Source organism: Petromyzon marinus, unplaced genomic scaffold (genome assembly GCF_048934315.1).
Source record: "Petromyzon marinus isolate PM22_M1 ecotype Great Lakes invasive population unplaced genomic scaffold, UKy_Petmar_22M1.pri1.0 PM_G_Scaffold_36, whole genome shotgun sequence".
NCBI classification, from domain to species: Eukaryota; Metazoa; Chordata; class Hyperoartia; order Petromyzontiformes; family Petromyzontidae; genus Petromyzon; species Petromyzon marinus.
Window position 1 is genome coordinate 1,978,880 of NW_027422939.1, and position 19,795 is coordinate 1,998,674.

Below are 19,795 nucleotides of genomic sequence, written 5' to 3' on the forward strand. Positions count from 1 at the left end.
GGTGATTGGGCATGCGGGCTACATGGCCCAGCCAACGCAGCCTTGCCTGCCGGAGGAGCTCACCGATGGGACTTTGTCCAGATCTTTCGAGGAATTGTGAACTCCTCACACAATCCAGTCTGGTTAAACCCAGGATGGATTGTAGGCAGGCCAGCCTAAATGTTTCTAACTGGCGAAGGTGTTCCATTAGGGGTGTCCACGTTTCGCAAGCATAGAGAAGGGAGGGAATGACTGTGGCAGAGAAGACCTGAAGCTTCTTGCGGAGTGACAGACCAGGTAGCTTCCACACAGCTTTATGCAACGATGAAAAGATGATGCCGCTCGACTGATTCGGAGTGAGACCTCTGCTGTTAAACCGGAGCCTGTCATGAGCACACTGCCCAGGTATGGGAAACTCTCCACTCTCTCCACAACTGCCCCATCACCGATTGGGAGTTGTGGGGGTGGAGTGTCCGATGGTATAAAATACCCAGGCAGGTGCTTAGTTTTGGTGGGGCTGATGGTAAGGCCCCACCACTCCGTGGCACACTCAAGTTTCAGCAGCAGCACCTCCAATTTCTCCTCTGAGTGAGCTGCTATTACCAGGTCGTCCGCATACATAACGTGGTTGACCAATAGGGAGCCATCCCTTGACCGCACCCGGGCATCGATCAGCCTCCCATTCTACCTGTACCAGATGGAAATTCCTCGGGTACAGCTACTGAAGGCTTCACGAACTACGTGGTCGAAATAGATGTTAAATAATGTTGGAGCCAGAGGACATCCCTGTTGCACCCCAAGGTGTACAGGGAATGGCTCTGACTCCCGGCCACATAGTTTTACCCGGGCCCGCTCAGTATCATGAAGGTCCTTAATGATCATGAGCAGAGGCTCAGGGATTCCGAAAATACGAAGAACAACCCAGAGCCCAGGCCTATTGATGGTATCATAGGCCTTGACCAGGTCAATGGAGCAGAGATGTAGGTCTTGTTGGAATTCCCTACACTTCTGCTGTAGCACACGGGCAGAATATATGGCATCTGTTCAGGACCGCCCTTTCCTGAAACCGTATTGGAGCTCCGCCAGCCTCTCCTCAGTGTGCCTAGCAAGGCGATGTTGAATAATCCTTGAGATTCCCCTGTAGTTGTTACAGTCTGTGCGGTCCCCCTTCTTCCAATCCTGCAGAACCCATCCAGTGGTCCAGACTGTTGTTATGATGTCATGTAGGGCAGTCTGTGCACAAACGCCACAATCCCTCAGCATTTCGCTTGGGAGATCATTTCTGCCCGGTGCCTTTCCTGGTTTCAGGCTCTGGATCGCCTTCAGTACTTCCTCAATGGATGGCACCTCAGCCAGCCACTCACAGGGGGTGACTTCTTCCTCCAATATTTGAGGCACCGCAGCCTCAGCAGGGTCATCCCCACTTTGTCCCATGATGTTTTCCAGGCTGAGGGATTCCCCCTCCCCCAGGACCTCACAGAAATGCTAAGCAAATCTGCAAACCTGTTCCTGGGGGTCGGAGATCGGATCACCGTTCTTTCCCCTAATGATGGTAATAGGTGTGGCGCTGCAGGTTACTTTTTTGATGGAGTTAAATAGAGATTTGTGATCGCGGGCCATTGAGGCAGACTCCATCTCCACAGCAACCCGCGACCACCACCCATCCTTGCAGCGCCTCACGGCTCTCCGAACCTCCGAGCGAAGGCTGAGGTAAGCCTCCTCATTCTCCGACGTGGGATGCTGTAGCCGATGAGCGTGGGCCTGTCGCTTTTTCTCAACCATCCTGAACACCTCCTCTGTCAGCCAGGGTCTCTGGGGAGGTCTGGACCGCGTACCCAAAGCAGCCATACACACACACAAAGATAAAGATCCCCCATATAGCCTTAACAGACTGTAGGGGCAAGTGCTGTTAGCGAGCACCTATGAAGGTCGGAACGGTACACGAGGGGGTGGGTGGCCAGCACCACGCCCGACCGCCTTTGTCTCCCCAGTGGCAATGTTTTTGTCCACCGCACCAGGTACTCATTTGAGGCTGAGTCGACCTAGGGGAGGCCCAAGACCGGTTCAGATAATCGTCACTGACGGTGTTGGCCGTGAGCGGGAATCGAACCCGGGTCGCCGGGTTCGTAGCGCAGCGTAGCACTAACCGCTACACTACCGCTCCCACACACACGCACACACACATACATACACACATACACACACACTCAGACACTCGCACTCAAACACCTTTGTACCTTCACCTCCGCTCTCCCTCACACACTGTGAGGAGCGCCCCCACGCACTTCACTTGTGCTCATCAAAGACCAAGATCCCCTGTAAAGCCTTCAACAGACTGTTGGGGCAAGCGCTGTTAGCGAGCAGCACCTCTGATGGGCAGGCGCAGCGTACGAGGGGCTGGCGTGGCCAACACCACCACCACCACGCCCGGATCTTTCATGGTCACACCTTCACCCACTCATACATGCACACACACTCACACTCTCCTCTCACGCTCACCTTTTCTCTCCCCACCCCCTCTCCCTCACACACTCACTCACTCACCTCTCCCCACACACTCACTTACTCACCTGTCACACCCACACTCACCTCTCCACCACACACACACACTCACCCCCCCTCTCACTCTCACCTTCCCTCTCCCCACCCCCTCTCCCTCCCTCCCTCTCCCTCATGCACTCACTCACCTCTTCCCACACACTCACCCACCTCTCCCCACACACATCCACACTCACTCACCTCTCCCCACACACACACACGCACTCACTCACACCCACACTCACTCACCTCTCCACCACACACTCACTCACCCCTCACACCCACACTCACCCACCTCTCCACCACACACGCCCACACTCACCTCTCACACCCACACTCACTCACCTCTCCACCACACACACACTCACTCACCTCTCCCCACACACACACACGCACTCACTCACCTCTCACACCCACACTCACTCACCTCTCCACCACACACTCACTCACTCACCCCTCACACCCACACTCACCCACCTCTCCACCACACACGCCCACACTCACCTCTCACACCCACACTCACTCACCTCTCCACCACACACACACTCACTCACCTCTCACACCCACACTCACTCACCTCTCCACCACACACTCACTCACTCACCCCTCACACCCACACTCACCCACCTCTCCACCACACACACTCACACTCACCTCACCACACACACACACTCACCTCTCACACCCACACTCACCCACCTCTCCACCACACACACACTCACTCACCTCTCACACCCACACTCACTCACCTCTCCACCACACACACACACTCACCTCTCACAACCACACACACTCACCCACCTCTCCACCACACACACACTCACCCACCTCTCCACCACACACACACTCACTCACCTCTCACACCCACACTCACTCACCTCTCCACCACACACTCACTCACTCACCTCTCACACCCACACTCACTCACCTCTCCACCACACACACACACTCACCTCTCACACCCACACTCACCCACCTCTCCACCACACACACTCACCTCTCACACCCACACTCACTCACTCACCTCTCCACCACACACACACCCACCTCTCGACCACACACACACTCACCTCTCACACCCACACTCACTCACCTCTCCACCACACACACATACTCACCTCTCACACTCACCCACCACTACACCACACACACACACTCACTCACCTCTCACACTCACACTCACCCACCTCACCACACACTCACTCACTCAACTCTCACACTCACTCACTCACCTCTCCACCACACACCACACTCACTCACTCACTCACCTCTTACACCCACACTCACCTCTCCACCACACACACACTCACCTCTCACACTCACACTCACCCAACTCACCACACACTCACTCACTCACTCACCTCTCACACTCACTCACTCACTCACCTCTCCACCACACACCACACTCACTCACTCACTCACCTCTTACACCCACACTCACCTCTCCACCACACACACACCACACTCACTCACCTCACCACACACTCACTCACCTCACCACACACTCACTCACTCACTTAACATCTCCCTGCCACCCACGCTGCGCGCCGTCGCAGGAGCGAACGCGCAGCGTCGTCAAGTTCGACCTGCGCACGCGCGTCAAGGGCGGCGAGGCGTTCATCCCCAACGCCAACTACCACGACACTTCGCCCTACCGCTGGGGCGGCAAGTCCGACATCGACCTGGCGGCCGACGAGCGCGGCCTCTGGGTCGTCTACGCCACGGAGCAGAACCACGGGCGCATGGTGGTGAGCCGCTTAAATCCGCGCGCGATGCGCGTCGAGGCCTCCTTCGAGACGGCCTACGTCAAGCGCTCGGCCTCCGACGCCTTCATGGCGTGCGGCGTCCTCCACGTCCTGCGCTCGACTTACGAGGACGACGGCGACGGAGGGGCGGACGCTGTGGGAGGAGGAGGAGGGGGAGGTGGGGGGACGAGCGACCGCATCGACTACGTGTACGACACCGACTCGCGGCGGGACGCTCGCGTCTCCGTCCCGTTCCCCAACCCGTTCCGGTTCATCACGTCGGTGCAGTACAACGCGCGCGACCGCGCCCTCTACGTGTGGAACAACCACCACGCGCTGCGCTACGCGCTGCGCTTCGGCACGCGGGACCCTGCTGCGGGTGAGCGGGAGGGTGTCGGTGGGGTTGGTTGTGGGTTGGGGGGAGCGGGGGGGTGGAAGAGTGGGGCGGTGGGGAGCGGTTGGATTGGAGTTTGAAAGTCCGCTTTGTCTTCTTTGGTTCTTTCGGTAAAGTCACGTAGAATGAGAATAAAATAATAAATTGATAAAATAAAATAACACAATAATATTCTCACGACGTTTCGGCCACAACACAAGCGGCCTTCATCAGGTGAAGGGACGAGACTGTCTGGTAGGACAGCGCTGGAGTGAAAAAAAGCCACGTTCAGATCACGACCTTTAAGCTGTGTCAGAAGAAACAAAGCGCCTTGACAAAGGAATTAGCATATAATTTAGCATTAAAATGGCCGAGTGATTAGCTTGTGACTGGTCACAGAAATGGCTATGTTGAAGTCAAGGTCTACACATCTGAGCTATTCACAGTAACTGGGTATACAATACAATGTATAATGAATACTATATAGTGAACCAATAAAAAACTAAAATATAAATTACCTTAATGTTATCAATAAACTCTATATTCTCCAATCAGCTAAGCTACCAACAATAAGTCGTTATATATCACAATGCTATATGGCGAAAAAATGGGTGGATTCTTACCCTCAACTTTAGTAACACGGATAGCTACGGGCCCCGTTCAGACGGACGAGTTCATCCAAGGTCGGAACAGAGGAGGGGGAGAGAGACAGCTACGAGGCGCTATTATACTCCATGTTGTAAACCATACCATTAACCGTGGTGTGAGAGGTATTAAGAGTCAATGCTGGTGAAAGAGCTGCGGTCTGAAGGTCATCGTAAAATACAATTAATTAAGAACGGAAAAGGTTTAAAACATCTTTCCAATGGTTATTAAGCCAGAATCCATCTTCTCGGTTGAAATTGTCTCTGTGCTTGTATATGTGAATGGCCTCATGAACGAATCTCTCATGGTAGCCGGTTGGTTTGCAAAGAACCTCCGTCTTGGAGAAGTCAATGTCATGTGAGCCCACTGAATTATAACAGTGTTCTGCCACGGCAGAGGAGTTCGTCCTACCGTGTTTCAAGTCTGCTTTATGTTCACGGATGCGGTCCGAGATATGTCGTTTGGTTTCTCCAATGTAGCTACTACCACAGAGGCACTTTAGTTTGTAAACGCCCGGGTCCTGTATGTCTGGAACAGCATCTTTTACAGATGGAACTAGATCACGGATTTTATGTATTGTGTTGAATCGGACCTGGATCTTGTGTTTATTCAGGATTTTGGAGATCTTTTTAGTGACCCCTGCAATGTAGGGTAAGGTGATGGTTTTGAGTGGCTCCACAAGAGAATCCTTCTTCATGACTGGAGTGATGGCTTTGCGGATTGTGTAGTCGGAGTAACCATTAGCCCTGAGAGCCTGGTGTACGTGCTTGAGTTCACTGGTAATGTGTTCCTGGTCGGAAATGCATTGGGCTCTATGGTATAGAGTCTTGATGAGGGAGTTCTTCTGGGATGGATGGTGGTGGGAATCCGGTTTCAAGTGAGCATCTGTATGGGTGGCTTTCCTGTAGACAGAGTGGCTCATTGAACCATCATATCTCCTTTTAATTAAGACATCCAAAAAGGGTAGTTTGCCATCTTTTTCGACCTCCATGGTAAATCTGATGGCTGGGTGTATGGAATTGATGTGGTCGCGGAATTGGTCTAGAGCAGGCTGGCCATGTGGCCAGATGACAAAGGTGTCATCTTCGTACCTCTTCCATAAGGTCGGGCGTAGAGTGGCAGTCTGGATGGCGTCAGTTTCAAAATTTTCCATGAATACGTTGGCTACAACCGGAGATAGGGGGGAGCCCATTGGGGTGCCCTCAGTTTGTTTGTAGAAAGTTCCATTCCAGGTGAAGTATGTGTTGGTTAAGCAATGTCTCACCAGGGGGGGTACATCAGTGTGCAGTCCTTGATGAACCAGGTCTTCAATGATAGCGATGGTGTCAGGTACCGGGACTTTGGTGAACAAGGACACCACATCAAAACTGACAAGCAGGTCGTCTGGAGACAGGGAAATGCCTTTGATTGTCGATACCAGGTGAGTAGAATTTAGTACCGCAGAGGTGGTTTTTCCAGTGAAAGGTCGCAGTATATCAGCAAGAAAACGTGCCAGTTTATAGGTGGGGGAGTTGATAGTAGAGACAATGGGACGAAGGGGTGTATCTTCTCTGTGTATCTTTGGAAGGCCATATAATCTTGGTGGTCTGGCAGCAGAGGGTTTCAACGAGAACTGTTTGGTCTCATCAATTAATGCTGTTGAATCAGAGATGATTTTGTTCGTTTTGGTAACCAGGCTGTTGGTGGGATCTCTTTTTATTTTTGTATAGCTGCCATCGTTGAGTAGTTCTTGAATTTTGTTGTTATATTCTATTTTGTCCATGATGACAGTGGCATTGCCCTTGTCGGCTGAGAGGACGACAATATCATCCCTCTTTTTAATTGAGATAATTCAAAACGTTCGTCTTTGCTGATGTTGCTGGGTGGCAACTTAGCGTTTTTGAGGGTTGCAGCGATTTCAGATCTTGCTACATCTGCAGCGATGGGACTCAAGCCCTTGAGTGCAACGTCGACATGGGCAATGATATCATTAACCGGTAAGTGTCTCGGTGTGACAGCAAAGTTTAGACCTTTAGCTAAAACGGATTTCAGACCATCAGAAATGGAACTGTTACTGCGATTAATTACGACTTTGTTGACGTCTATCTTTTCGGTGCGTGGGTGTACCCCCCCTTGTGAGACATTGCTTAACCAACACATACTTCACCTGGAATGAAACTTTCTACAAACAAAATGAGGGCACCCCAATGGGCCCCCCCCCCCTATCTCCGGTTGTAGCCAACGTATTCATGGAAAAAATTGAAACTGACGCCATCCAGACTGCCACTCTACGCCCGACCTTATGGAAGAGGTACGTGGATGACACCTTTGTCATCTGGCCACATGGCCAGCCTGCTCTAGACCAATTCCGCGACCACATCAATTCCATACACCCAGCCATCAGATTTACCATGGAGGTCGAAAAAGATGGCAAACTACCCTTTTTGGATGTCTTAATTAAAAGGAGACATGATGGTTCAATGAGCCACTCTGTCTACAGGAAAGCCACCCATACAGATGCTTTCTTGAAACCGGATTCCCACCACCATCCATCCCAGAAGAACTCCCTCATCAAGACTCCATACCATAGAGCCCAATGCATTTCCGACCAGGAACACATTACCAATGAACTCAAGCACGTACACCAGGCTCTCAGGGTGAATGGTTACTCCGACTACACAATCCGCAAAGCCATCACTCCATTCATGAAGAAGGATTCTCTTGTGGAGCCACTCAAAACCATCACCTTACCCTACATTGCAGGGGTCACTAAAAAGATCTCCAAAATCCTGAATAAACACAAGATCCAGGTCCGATTCAACACAATACATAAAATCCGTGATCTAGTTCCATCTGTAAAAGATGCTGTTCCAGACATACAGTACCCGGGCGTTTACAAACTAAAGTGCCTCTGTGGTAGTAGCTACATTGGAGAAACCAAACGACATATCTCGGACCGCATCCGTGAACATAAAGCAGACTTGAAACACGGTAGGACGAACTCCTCTGCCGTGGCAGATCACTGTTATAATTCAGTGGGCTCACATGACATTGACTTCTCCAAGACGGAGGTTCTTTGCAAACCAACCGGCTACCATGAGAGATTCGTTCATGAGGCCATTCACATATACAAGCACAGAGACAATTTCAACCGAGAAGATGGATTCTGGCTTAGTAACCATTGGAAAGATGTTTTAAACCATTTCCGTTCTTAATTAATTGTATTTTACGATGACCTTCAGACCGCAGCTCTTTCACCAGCATTGACTCTTAATACCTCTCACACCACGGTTAATGGTATGGTTTACAACATGGAGTATAATAGCGCCTCGCAGCTGTCTCTCTCCCCCTCCTCTGTTCCGACCTTGGATGGACTCGTCCGTCTGAACGGGGCCCGTAGCTATCCGTGTTGCTAAAGTTGAGGGTAAGAATCCACCCATTTTTTCGCCATATAGCATTGTGATATATAACGACTTATTGTTGGTAGCTTAGCTGATTGGAGAATATAGAGTTTATTGATAACATTAAGGTAATTTATATTTTAGTTTTTTATTGGTTCACTATGTAGTATTCATTATACATTGTATTGTATACCCAGTTACTGTGAATAGCTCAGATGTGTAGACCTTGACTTCAACATAGCCATTTCTGTGACCAGTCACTAGCTAATCACTCAGTTATTTCAATGCTAAATTCGCCTAGTTATTTCAATGCTAAATTCTCCTGTTTGATTTGTACTAGGTGCCTCGGTGAATGTGTATGCTCTGACTTTAAACATAGCTATTTCTGTGACCAGTTACAAGCTAATCACTCAGCTATTTCAATGCTAAATTCTATGCCTCATCCTTTGTCAAGGGGTGCCTCTGCAGATGTGTATGCTTTAACTTAGCTATTTCAATGCTAAATTCTATGCTAATTCCTTTGTCAAGGGGTGCCTCTGCGGATGTGTATGCTTTAACTTTAACATAGCCATTTCTGTGACCAGTCACAAGCTAATCACTCGGCCATTTCAATGCTAAATTATATGCTAATTCCTTTGTCAAGGCGCTTTGTTTCTTCTGACACAGCTTAAAGGTCGTGATCTGAACGTGGCTTTTTTTCACTCCAGCGCTGTCCTACCAGACAGTCTCGTCCCTTCACCTGATGAAGGCCGCTTGTGTTGTGGCCGAAACGTCGTGAGAATATTATTGTGTTATTTTATTTTATCAATTTATTATTTTATTCTCATTCTACGTGACTTTACCGAAAAACCAAAGAAGATGAATCCTTGCAGTCATGAAAGCTTTAAATCGAAATGTCCTCTTTGTCTTGCAGTTCGATGGCATTATGACAATAATAATAACAGTGACGATAAAAATTAATTTGCTTGCTTCATGCCGCTGCTGGTGGAAGGGATTCTACTCGAGTGAGCTCTAGAGAGGGTACTTGGCCTACTCTTCCACGCTGGCCAGACTTCTTTGAGAGGCGGGAGTACGGGGACACACTTTGGCCCACCATAGCGACCTACCCATCGAATACCAGGCGAGGCGGTTAACATCTCACCACGGAGAGAGAGAGAGACACGCAAACTCCAAATATACAGCAGCAGCAGGCGTCAGGTTCGGGATCGAACCCACGACATCCTGTATACCAGGCGAGGTAGTTAACATCTCACAACGGAGAGAGACACGCAAACTCCAAATATACAGCAGCAGGCATCAGGGTCAGGATCGAACCCACGACTTCCTGTACACCAGGCGAGGTAGTCAACATCTATGCCACTGCGGTGCCCAAGTTGAGGAGTTGGTTGTCAACAGACACTCGCCGTCGCATTCGACGACGACTCAAAACTGATTTTCCTGCTAAAGAAGAGCGTCTCGAGGCATTTGGCTCTCATCTCCCGCTTACAACCCTGAGCCAGCGTGGGAATTCCACCTTCCTATGGCGGGGCCAAGTTTGCTCACAGGACAATGTCATTACATTCAGAGCGAGTGATTAAATCCAGCCGCTCGTACCAAACTGACCTTTTAAAACCAGAGGTAGGACCCCATCCATGGCCCTACGGCTTTGCTTCACAGAGGCCCACAGCCGCATGAGGACTGCCACGGGTGATTGTTATCCATCGCCGGGAGGCACTCATCGACTAAACGGCGCAGGGGTCTCAAGTCGCTCTCCCATCACCGCCTCGTCTGTTTGACATTTTTATTGAACTCGCTCCGTCTGTTGTTGACGTGTACTCAACAGACGTCTGCAATAACCGCGCACATACTTGCGGTGAACTTGCAAACGGAAACATCACGCTCCGGTAGTATGTGATGCACTGTCTTTGAAACGTATTGGCCTACACCAGAGACAGCCGTCTTTATGGCCCAGTCCCATCAGTGTCTGGCCAGAGAATGCCGAAAGGTGACCAGGACAAGGACAACGGCACTATCGGAGCGTTGATAGCTCGGAGGTGAACAGCAACACCATCGGGAAATATTGTTTTGCCAGTATCAAAAGTATTGAAAGATAAGAATAGGTTTTAGCCATTTCTGCCAATAACACAGGAGGCTTTATTTAAAGCTTTCGTGACTGCAGGGATTCATATTCTTGGTTCTTTTGGTAAAGTCACCACGTAGAAGGGAAAGAATAAAATTATAAAAATATAAAAAACAATACAATTCTCACGACGTTTCGACTGCAACACCAAGCAATCGTCATCAGGTGTGAAAACCAGAGCAAGAAAATGTTCTTGCTGTGTTTTTTTCTTGCTGTGGTTTTCACACCTGATGATGATTGCTTTGTGTTGCAGTCGAAACGTCGTGAGAATTTTATTGTTTTATATTTTTATTATTTTATTGTTTCCCTTCTACATGGTGGTGACTTTACCAAAAGAACCAAGAATATGAATCCCTGCAGTCACGGAAGCTTTGAATCAAACCTCCTGTGTTATTGGCAGAAAGGGCTAAAACCTATTCTTATCTTTCAATACTTTTGATACTGGCAAAACAATATTTCCCGATGGTGTAGCTGCTCACCCCCGAGCTATCAAGGCTCCGATAGTGCCGTTGTCCTTGTCCTGGTCACCTTTCGGCATTCTCTGGTGAGACACTGATGGGACTGGGCCATTAAGACGGCTGTCTCTGGTGCAGGCCAATACGTTTCAAAGACAGTGCATCACATACTACCAGAGCGTTATGTTTCCGTTTGCAAGTTCACCACAAGTATGTGCGTGGTTATTGCGGACGTGATTGCTTGTGTGAGGTTTCGTCTGTTTTAGTGTTTGAGCATCTTAACACCTCCTGTTTTAGTGCCAGAAAGGGGTCAAGCCTATTCTTGTTTTTCACACGGTGATCGACTTTGTTCGACGGTAGCGATCGGGGCGGTACGTTGGAACTTTCTCTCGCGCCCCGCGTGGCCGACTGCGCTAATCGGAGGTGCGTGAGGAGGCCTCCTCCTTGGCTTTTGTCTCTGACGTTGCGCTCGCCAGCTGCCCCCCCCCCCCCCCCCCCACGGGTCGAGCATGAGGCCAGAAAACTTTGAAGCGGCTCAAGCTTTGAACTCTTTGGGACACCGGGGATGGCCTTCCTGAAACCGGGGAACGTTCGGCCAGTGCAGGACGTTTGGTAGCCCTGCGCCGCTGCGCTTGGGTTGTGAATGTTTGCACGTTGAACTTTTTCCGCGCCGTACGTAGCCGATCGTGCCAATAGGCGGTGTCGAATGGAGCGGCCGGCCGTCGCTGCTCTTGCCGCCGTCGACTGTGTAAATGTTAGCCGGTCGCGCCCGTGTCATCAATGCGGTCGTTTTGTTCTTTGCGTTTCCCACAATGCAGTGCACGAGATTTCGACGTCGGGGCCTTCCAGCGGAGGCGGCACCGCAAGTCCTCCGCGGAGCCGCGTGGCGACGGTGCCGCCCATCCCTGCGCAACTGCCGCAGGTGACGGTGGTGGTGATGGTGGTGGTAGCAGCAAGAGTGTTGGCAGTAGTGGTGGTGGTGGTGATAGTGGTGGGGAGCGGTGGTGCGGCGATTAGCGCTACGCCGCGCTACGAACCCGGCGACCCCGAGTTCGATTCCCGCTCACGGCCAACACCGGTGACGATTATCTGAACCGGTCCTGGGACTCCTCTCCTAGGTCGACTCAGCCTCAAATAATTAGCTGGTGCGGTGCGTAAAAACATCACCGCAGGCGGTCGGGCATGGTGCTGGCCACCCATCCCCTTGCGTGCCGTGCCGGCCTTCATAGCTGCTCGCGAACAGCACTTGCCCCTACAGTCTGTTAAAGGCTATACGGGGGGGTGGGGGATCTTTATATTTGTTGGCAGTGGTAGTGGCGACTGTGGTGGTGGCGTTGTTGTTGCTGATGGTAGTGGTGGTGAGCGGTGGCGGTTGGCGCACCGCACCTCCGATTAGCACGGTTGGCTCTGCACGGTTGGCGAAAGAGGTTCAACACTTGCAACGCTGCGCTCCACTCTTTAACGCCACCGCAGGACACGACCGACGTGAAACCGGGAGACGCGGCGCCCGCTGACGGCGGCGAGGGCGGCACCCGCGAGCCCGCATTCTGTCCCCCCACGCTCGCCCACGCCGTCCAGTGGCCCCAACTGCCGCCGGGCAAGACGGCGGAGAGGCCCTGTCCTGCAGGTGCCGTCGGTGAGTCCGCCCACCCTCCGCCTCCGCCCGTCTCCCTCTGTCTCCCTCTGTCTCCGAGTCTCTATCTGCGTCTCTATCTCTCACGTCTCCCTCTGTCTCCCCCTGTCTCCGAGTCTCTATCTGCGTCTCTGTCTCTCACGTCTCCCTCTGTCTCCCCCTGTCTCCAGGTCTCTAGCTGCGTCTCTGTCTCTCACGTCTCCCTCTGTCTCCCCCTGTGTCCGAGTCTCTATCTGCGTCTCTGTCTCTCACGTCTCCCTCTGTCTCCCCCTGTCTCCGGGTCTCTAGCTGCGTCTCTGTCTCTCACGTCTCCCTCTGTCTCCCCCTGTCTCCGAGTCTCTATCTGTGTCTCTATCTCTCACGTCTCCCTCTGTCTCCCCCTGTCTCCCCCTGTCTCCTGGTCTCTAGCTGCGTCTCTGTCTCTCACGTCTCCCTCTGTCTCCCCCTGTGTCCGAGTCTCTATCTGTGTCTCTATCTCTCACGTCTCCCTCTGTCTCCCTCTGTCTCCGGGTCTCTACCTGCGTCTCTATCTCTCACGTCTCCCTCTGTCTCCCCCTGTCTCCGAGTCTCTATCTGCGTCTCTGTCTCTCACGTCTCCCTCTATCTCCGTGTCTCTGTCTCCCAAATCTTCCTCTGTATCAGTGTCTCTATCTGCGTGTCTGTTTCTCTCACATCTCCCTATCTCCATCTTTCTTTCTATTTATCTGTGTGTGTGTGTCTGTGTGTGTATCTGTGTATGCTGATGATTTGGTAATAGCTGCTCAGTCAGAGGAGGAGTTGGAGACGCTGCTGCTGAGACTGGAGCGTGCCACTAAGAGGTGGGGCCTTACCATCAGCCCCACCAAAACTAAGCACCTGCCTGGGTATTTTGTACCATCGGAGACTCCACCCCCATAACTCCCAATCGGTGATGGGGCAGTTGTGGAGAGAGTGGAGAGTTTCCCATACCTGGGCAGTGTGCTTATGACTGGCTCCAGTTTAACAGCAGAGGTCTCACTCCTAATCAGTCGAGCGGCAATATCTTTTCTTCGGTTGCGTAACGCTGTGTGGAAGCTACCTGGTCTGTCGCTCCGCACTAAGCTTCAGGTCTTCTCGGCCACGGTCATTCCCTCCCTTCTCTACGCTTGCGAAACGTGGACCCCCCTAATGGAACATCTTCGCCGGTTAGAAACATTTAGGCTGGCCTGCCTACGATCCATCCTGGGTTTAACCAGACTGGATTGTGTGAGGAGCTCACAAATCCTTGAAAGATCTGGGCAGGGTCCCATCGGTGAGCTCCTCCGGCAGGCAAGGCTGCGATGGCTGGGTCATGTAGCCCGCATGCCCAGCTACCGCATGCCGAAACAGCTTTTGTTTGGCCGGATTGAGGGGGCTAAGCGGGCGCGGCACGGGCTAGAGAAGAGATGGAGTGATGTGGTACAGGAGGACGTGGAGCTGAGTGGACTTGCTGATGACTGGTACCAGCGGTGTCAAGATCGGCCTCTGTGGAGGAGGCTCGTGAAGGATGCTACTGGGCAGTTGGAGGCAGTCGCCCTCCAACAACAACGGAGGGCGGAGGAGCGACGCTCACAACAACGAGCGGAGCGCCGGGTGGCTAAAGCACAGCAGGTTGGCACAGTAGGGGGCACAGGTGGTGCATCAGCCAGTCATCTCAGTCAGTCGACCCGTGGCACCTGGGTCTGCCCAGTGACCTCCTGCCAGCGGGCGTTCAACACTTCACGTGGCCTCACGGTGCACATAGCCTGGCACAAGCGTCGTGGTGACGTCACCGCCACTTAGTGGCGAATGGCGGTTGTTGTTGTTGTTGTACTAGGGAGACAATGGTCTATGTAGGCTACAGAGGGATCTGTGTGTGTGTGTACTGGAGAGACAATGGTCTATGTAGGCTACAGATGGATCTGTGTGTGTGTGTACTAGGGAGACAATGGTCTATGTAGGCTACAGAGGGATCTGTGTGTGTGTGTACTAGGGAGACAATGGTCTATGTAGGCTACAGAGGGATCTGTGTGTGTGTACTTAGGGAGACAATGGTCTATGTAGGCTACAGAGGGATCTGTGTGTGTGTACTAGGGAGACAATGGTCTATGTAGGCTACAGAGGGATCTGTGTGTGTGTTCTAGGGAGACAATGGTGTATGTAGGCTACAGAGGGATCTGTGTGTGTGTGTGTGTACTGGGGAGACAATGGTCTATGTAGGTTACAGAGGGATCTGTGTGTGGGTGTGTGTACTAGGGAGACAATGGTCTATGTAGGCTACAGAGGGAGCTGTGTGTGTGTGTACTAGGGAAACAATGGTCTATGTAGGCTACAGAGGGATCTGTATGTGTGTGTACTAGGGAGACAATGGTCTATGTAGGCTACAGAGGGATCTGTGTGTGTGTACTAGGGAAACAATGGTCTATGTAGGCTACAGAGGGATCTTTGTGTGTGTGTACTGGGGAGACAATGGTCTATGTAGGCTACAGAGGGATCTGTGTGTGTGTGTGTACTAGGGAGACAATGGTCTATGTAGGCTACAGAGGGATCTGTGTGTGTGTGTGTACTAGGGAGACAATGGTCTATGTAGGCTACAGAGGGATCTGTGTGTGTGTGTACTAGGGAGACAATGGTCTATGTAGGCTACAGAGGGATCTGTGTGTGTGTGTACTAGGGAGACAATGGTCTATGTAGGCTACAGAGGGATCTGTGTGTGTGTACTTAGGGAGACAATGGTCTATGTAGGCTACAGAGGGATCTGTGTGTGTGTACTAGGGAGACAATGGTCTATGTAGGCTACAGAGGGATCTGTGTGTGTGTTCTAGGGAGACAATGGTGTATGTAGGCTACAGAGGGATCTGTGTGTGTGTGTGTGTGTACTGGGGAGACAATGGTCTATGTAGGTTACAGAGGGATCTGTGTGTGGGTGTGTGTACTAGGGAGACAATGGTCTATGTAGGCTACAGAGGGAGCTGTGTGTGTGTGTACTAGGGAAACAATGGTCTATGTAGGCTACAGAGGGATCTGTATGTGTGTGTACTAGGGAGACAATGGTCTATGTAGGCTACAGAGGGATCTGTGTGTGTGTACTAGGGAAACAATGGTCTATGTAGGCTACAGAGGGATCTTTGTGTGTGTGTACTGGGGAGACAATGGTCTATGTAGGCTACAGAGGGATCTGTGTGTGTGTGTGTACTAGGGAGACAATGGTCTATGTAGGCTACAGAGGGATCTGTGTGTGTGTGTGTACTAGGGAGACAATGGTCTATGTAGGCTACAGAGGGATCTGTGTGTGTGTGTACTAGGGAGACAATGGTCTATGTAGGCTACAGAGGGATCTGTGTGTGTGTACTTAGGGAGACAATGGTCTATGTAGGCTACAGAGGGATCTGTGTGTGTGTGTGTACTAGGGAGACAATGGTCTATGTAGGCTACAGGGGGATCTTTGTGTGTGTGTACTAGGGAGACAATGGTCTATGTAGGCTACAGAGGGATCTTTGTGTGTGTGTGTACTGGGGAGACAATGGTCTATGTAGGCTACAGAGGGATCTTTGTGTGTGTGTGTACTGGGGAGACAATGGTCTATGTAGGCTACAGTGGGATCTGTGTGTGTGTACTGGGGAGACAATGGTCTATGTAGGCTACAGAGGGATCTGTGTGTGTGTGTGTACTGGGGAGACAATGGTCTATGTAGGCTACAGTGGGATCTTTGTGTGTGTGTGTGAACGCGTGCGTGTGTGGGTGTTTGTGCACACGCCGTGTGTGTGCGTGGATCAATCACGTGAGGTGGGGAGCGGCGACTCCACTGTTGGCGCACTGCGCTTCGAACCCGGCGATCTGAATTGGATTTTCCAGCCGCAGCATCGGTGGCGATTGATATCTGACCAGAGTCTTGGGCATCCCTTAGGTGAACTCAGACTAAATCGATGAATTTCCTATATGTGCAAATGTGTACGATTGCGTATTGTGCGTGTAAATGTGTGTGCCTTCTTTTATATGTAAATGTGCGTGATTGCATATTGATCATGTGTGAGAGTGTGTGTATGTGTGATTGCATATTGATTATGTGTGAGAGTGTGTGTATGTGTGATTGCATATTGATTATGTGTGAGAGTGTGTGTATGTGTGATTGCATATTGATTACGTGTGAGAGTGTGTGTATGTGTGATTGCATATTGATTATGTGTGAGAGTGTGTGTATGTGTGATCGCATATTGATTACGTGTGAGAGTGTGTGTATGTGTGATTGTATATTGATTACGTGTGAGAGTGTGTGTATGTGTGATTGCATATTGATTACGTGTGAGAGTGTGTGTATGTGTGATTGTATGTTGATTATGTGTGAGAGTGTGTGTATGTGTGATTGTATGTTGATTATGTGTGAGAGTGTGTGTATGTGTGATCGCATATTGATTACGTGTGAGAGTGTGTGTATGTGTGATTGTTTATTGATTACGTGTGAGAGTGTGTGTATGTATGATTGTATATTGACTATGTGTGAGAGTGTGTGTATGTGTGATCACATATTGATTATGTGTGAGAGTGTGTGTATGTGTGATCGTATATTGATTATGTGTGAGAGTGTGTGTATGTGTGATTGCATACTGATTATGTGTGAGAGTGTGTGTATGTGTGATCGTATGTTGATTATGTGTGAGAGTGTGTGTATGTGTGATCGTATATTGATTATGTGTGAGAGTGTGTGTATGTGTGATCGCATATTGATTATGTGTGAGAGTGTGTGTATGTGTGATTGTATGTTGATTACGTGTGAGAGTGTGTGTATGTGTGATTGTATGTTGATTATGTGTGAGAGTGTGTGTATGTGTGATCGTATATTGATTATGTGTGAGAGTGTGTGTATGTGTGATCGCATATTGATTATGTGTGAGAATGTGTGTATGTGTGATCGTATGTTGATTACGTGTGAGAGTGTGTGTATGTGTGATTGTATATTGATTATGTGTGAGAGTGTGTGTATGTGTGATTGTATATTGATTATGTGTGAGAGTGTGTGTATGCGTGATCGTATATTCGTATGTGTTGGTGGGCTATGAACCCATTGAACTGAGTTTGATTCCCGCTCGTGGCCAATATTGGTTCCGAACATACGAACCTACCCTGGGCTCTCCCCCGTGGTCTAGACGTTAACCACCTCGCCCGGTGGTCGTGGGTTCGATCCCAACGCTGACGCATTGCGGATTGAAGTTTTGCAAGTTTCGCTCCCCGTGGTCGCGTGGATTTTTCCCCGGGTCCTCCGGTTTTCCCCTCCACATTTGAGAATGGCCACTCGTCGTTTTGGGGGTGTTTGGCCGCCGCTACAAATTCCCGCGCGGTGATCCACTTTCGCCAGAGCCGTCAAATTCGTTCGCCAGGTGACTCCTGAAACAAAGGGGCTGTGCAGCTCAGTGGGCCTTGCCCGGCGGACTGCTGCAGACGTTGTTGGCGGTAACGCGGCGCGCTTTGTAAACAGCAGCACCGGAGATGCAAAGGCGACCGGCCGCCCACCCCATCGTGTGCCGTGCCGTCGCTCAGAGGCGTTCGCTAACGGCACTCGGCCCAGCGGCGTCTGTCAAGGGCCGCACGGGGGGAACTTTGTATCTGTGCGCGCGCACGCTTCAGGCACGGCGCTCTACACCTGCGATGCCGTCGCTGGAGCCTGGTCTGCCCGAGGGCCCGATTTGAGCAACTGCACTTCCGCCTGGGTGAACCGAATCGCGAAATGGGTGAGCCGTCAACTCCCCTGCTGCCTCCTTCACTGCCCTGCCTCTCCTCCCTGCCTCACCTCCCTCCCTCCCTGCCTCTCCCTTCCCCTCATGTGAGACACCAATCGAGTTGTCGTCGTCGTCACGGCCGTCGCAATGCCCGCAACGCCCCCCCCCCACCCACCATCTCGTCTCCTCCGCTCCGTCTGCTCGGCGGTCTTCGCCCCCCGCCTCGTCCGTCGCCTTCGGCTGCCGCCGGGCGTCGTTCCGTCACGGGGATGGCGTCCGTCAGCGAGCCCGTTCGTCCACTCCAAATCGAAATCGGACGCCTTCCGTGAATGATGAGAAAGTGAATCAAAAGAGAAGAAAAACTGTCTGAGCCGGCTAAACTATAGGGGATGGTAAACCTGATACAGCCACCGCGTTCAGCTTCACTCTGAGCTGGTGGTCTAGACAAGGCTGAGAACACCGTGACGTGCACCCGGGTGCACGTCACGGTGTTCCGTCAATCACGCTCCATGTTCCGTCAATCACGCTCCGTGCCGTGTTGTGCAGCAATGCACTGCACACCACAGGGCTCCGCTCCATGTTCCGTCAAGCACGCTCCGTGCCGTGTTGTTGAGCAATGCACTGCACAACACAGGGCTCCGCTCCATGTTCCGTCAAGCACGCTCCGTGCCGTGTTGTTGAGCAATGCACTGCACACCCCGTGCCCTCCCCCCTCCGTGCCCCCCCCCCCCGTTCCGGGGGCACGGGGGGTCGTCGTTGAATGACAAGTTGGGTGCCGTCCTCCTCCCTGTACACCGCCCCCCCCCCCCCCCAGACGTTGGCCCACTTGAGCCCCAGCTGCTCCTTCTGGAGCTACTCGTCCCACACCACGAGGGGCAACTGGTCGAGCCACGGCTGCGAGCCGCTGCCCAGCAACAGCAGCAGCGCGCACGCCGCCTGCTCCTGCGGCCACCTCAACAACTTGGCGGTGCTCGTGGCGAGGGGCCACGTCGAGGTGCCCAGAGATTCGGGAGGGGGGGGGTGATGGTGGTGCCCCTCGGCCCGCTGGTGGTGGCGGTGGTGATGGTGATGGTGGTGGTAAAGTTTAGATGTGGTGGTGAGGGTGGTGAGGGTGGTGATTGGAGGTGATGGTGGTGATGGTGGTGGTAAAGAGGTGGTGATGAGGGTGGTGATTGGAGGTGATGGTGATGATGGTGGTGGTAAAGAGGTGGTGATGAGGGTGGTGAGGGTGGTGATTG

General features: G+C 51.7%; 1 long non-coding RNA gene across 1 annotated transcript; it reads left to right on the top strand.

Annotated features, from left to right (window-relative positions):
• The first annotated feature begins 12,810 nt into the window (after positions 1 to 12,810).
• LOC142915888 (uncharacterized) lies at positions 12,811 to 19,544 on the top strand. Its single transcript, XR_012936144.1, has 3 exons — positions 12,811 to 12,870; positions 18,466 to 18,569; positions 19,372 to 19,544. It is a non-coding gene; the product is annotated as an uncharacterized LOC142915888 (long non-coding RNA).
• The last annotated feature ends 251 nt before the right edge of the window (positions 19,545 to 19,795 follow it).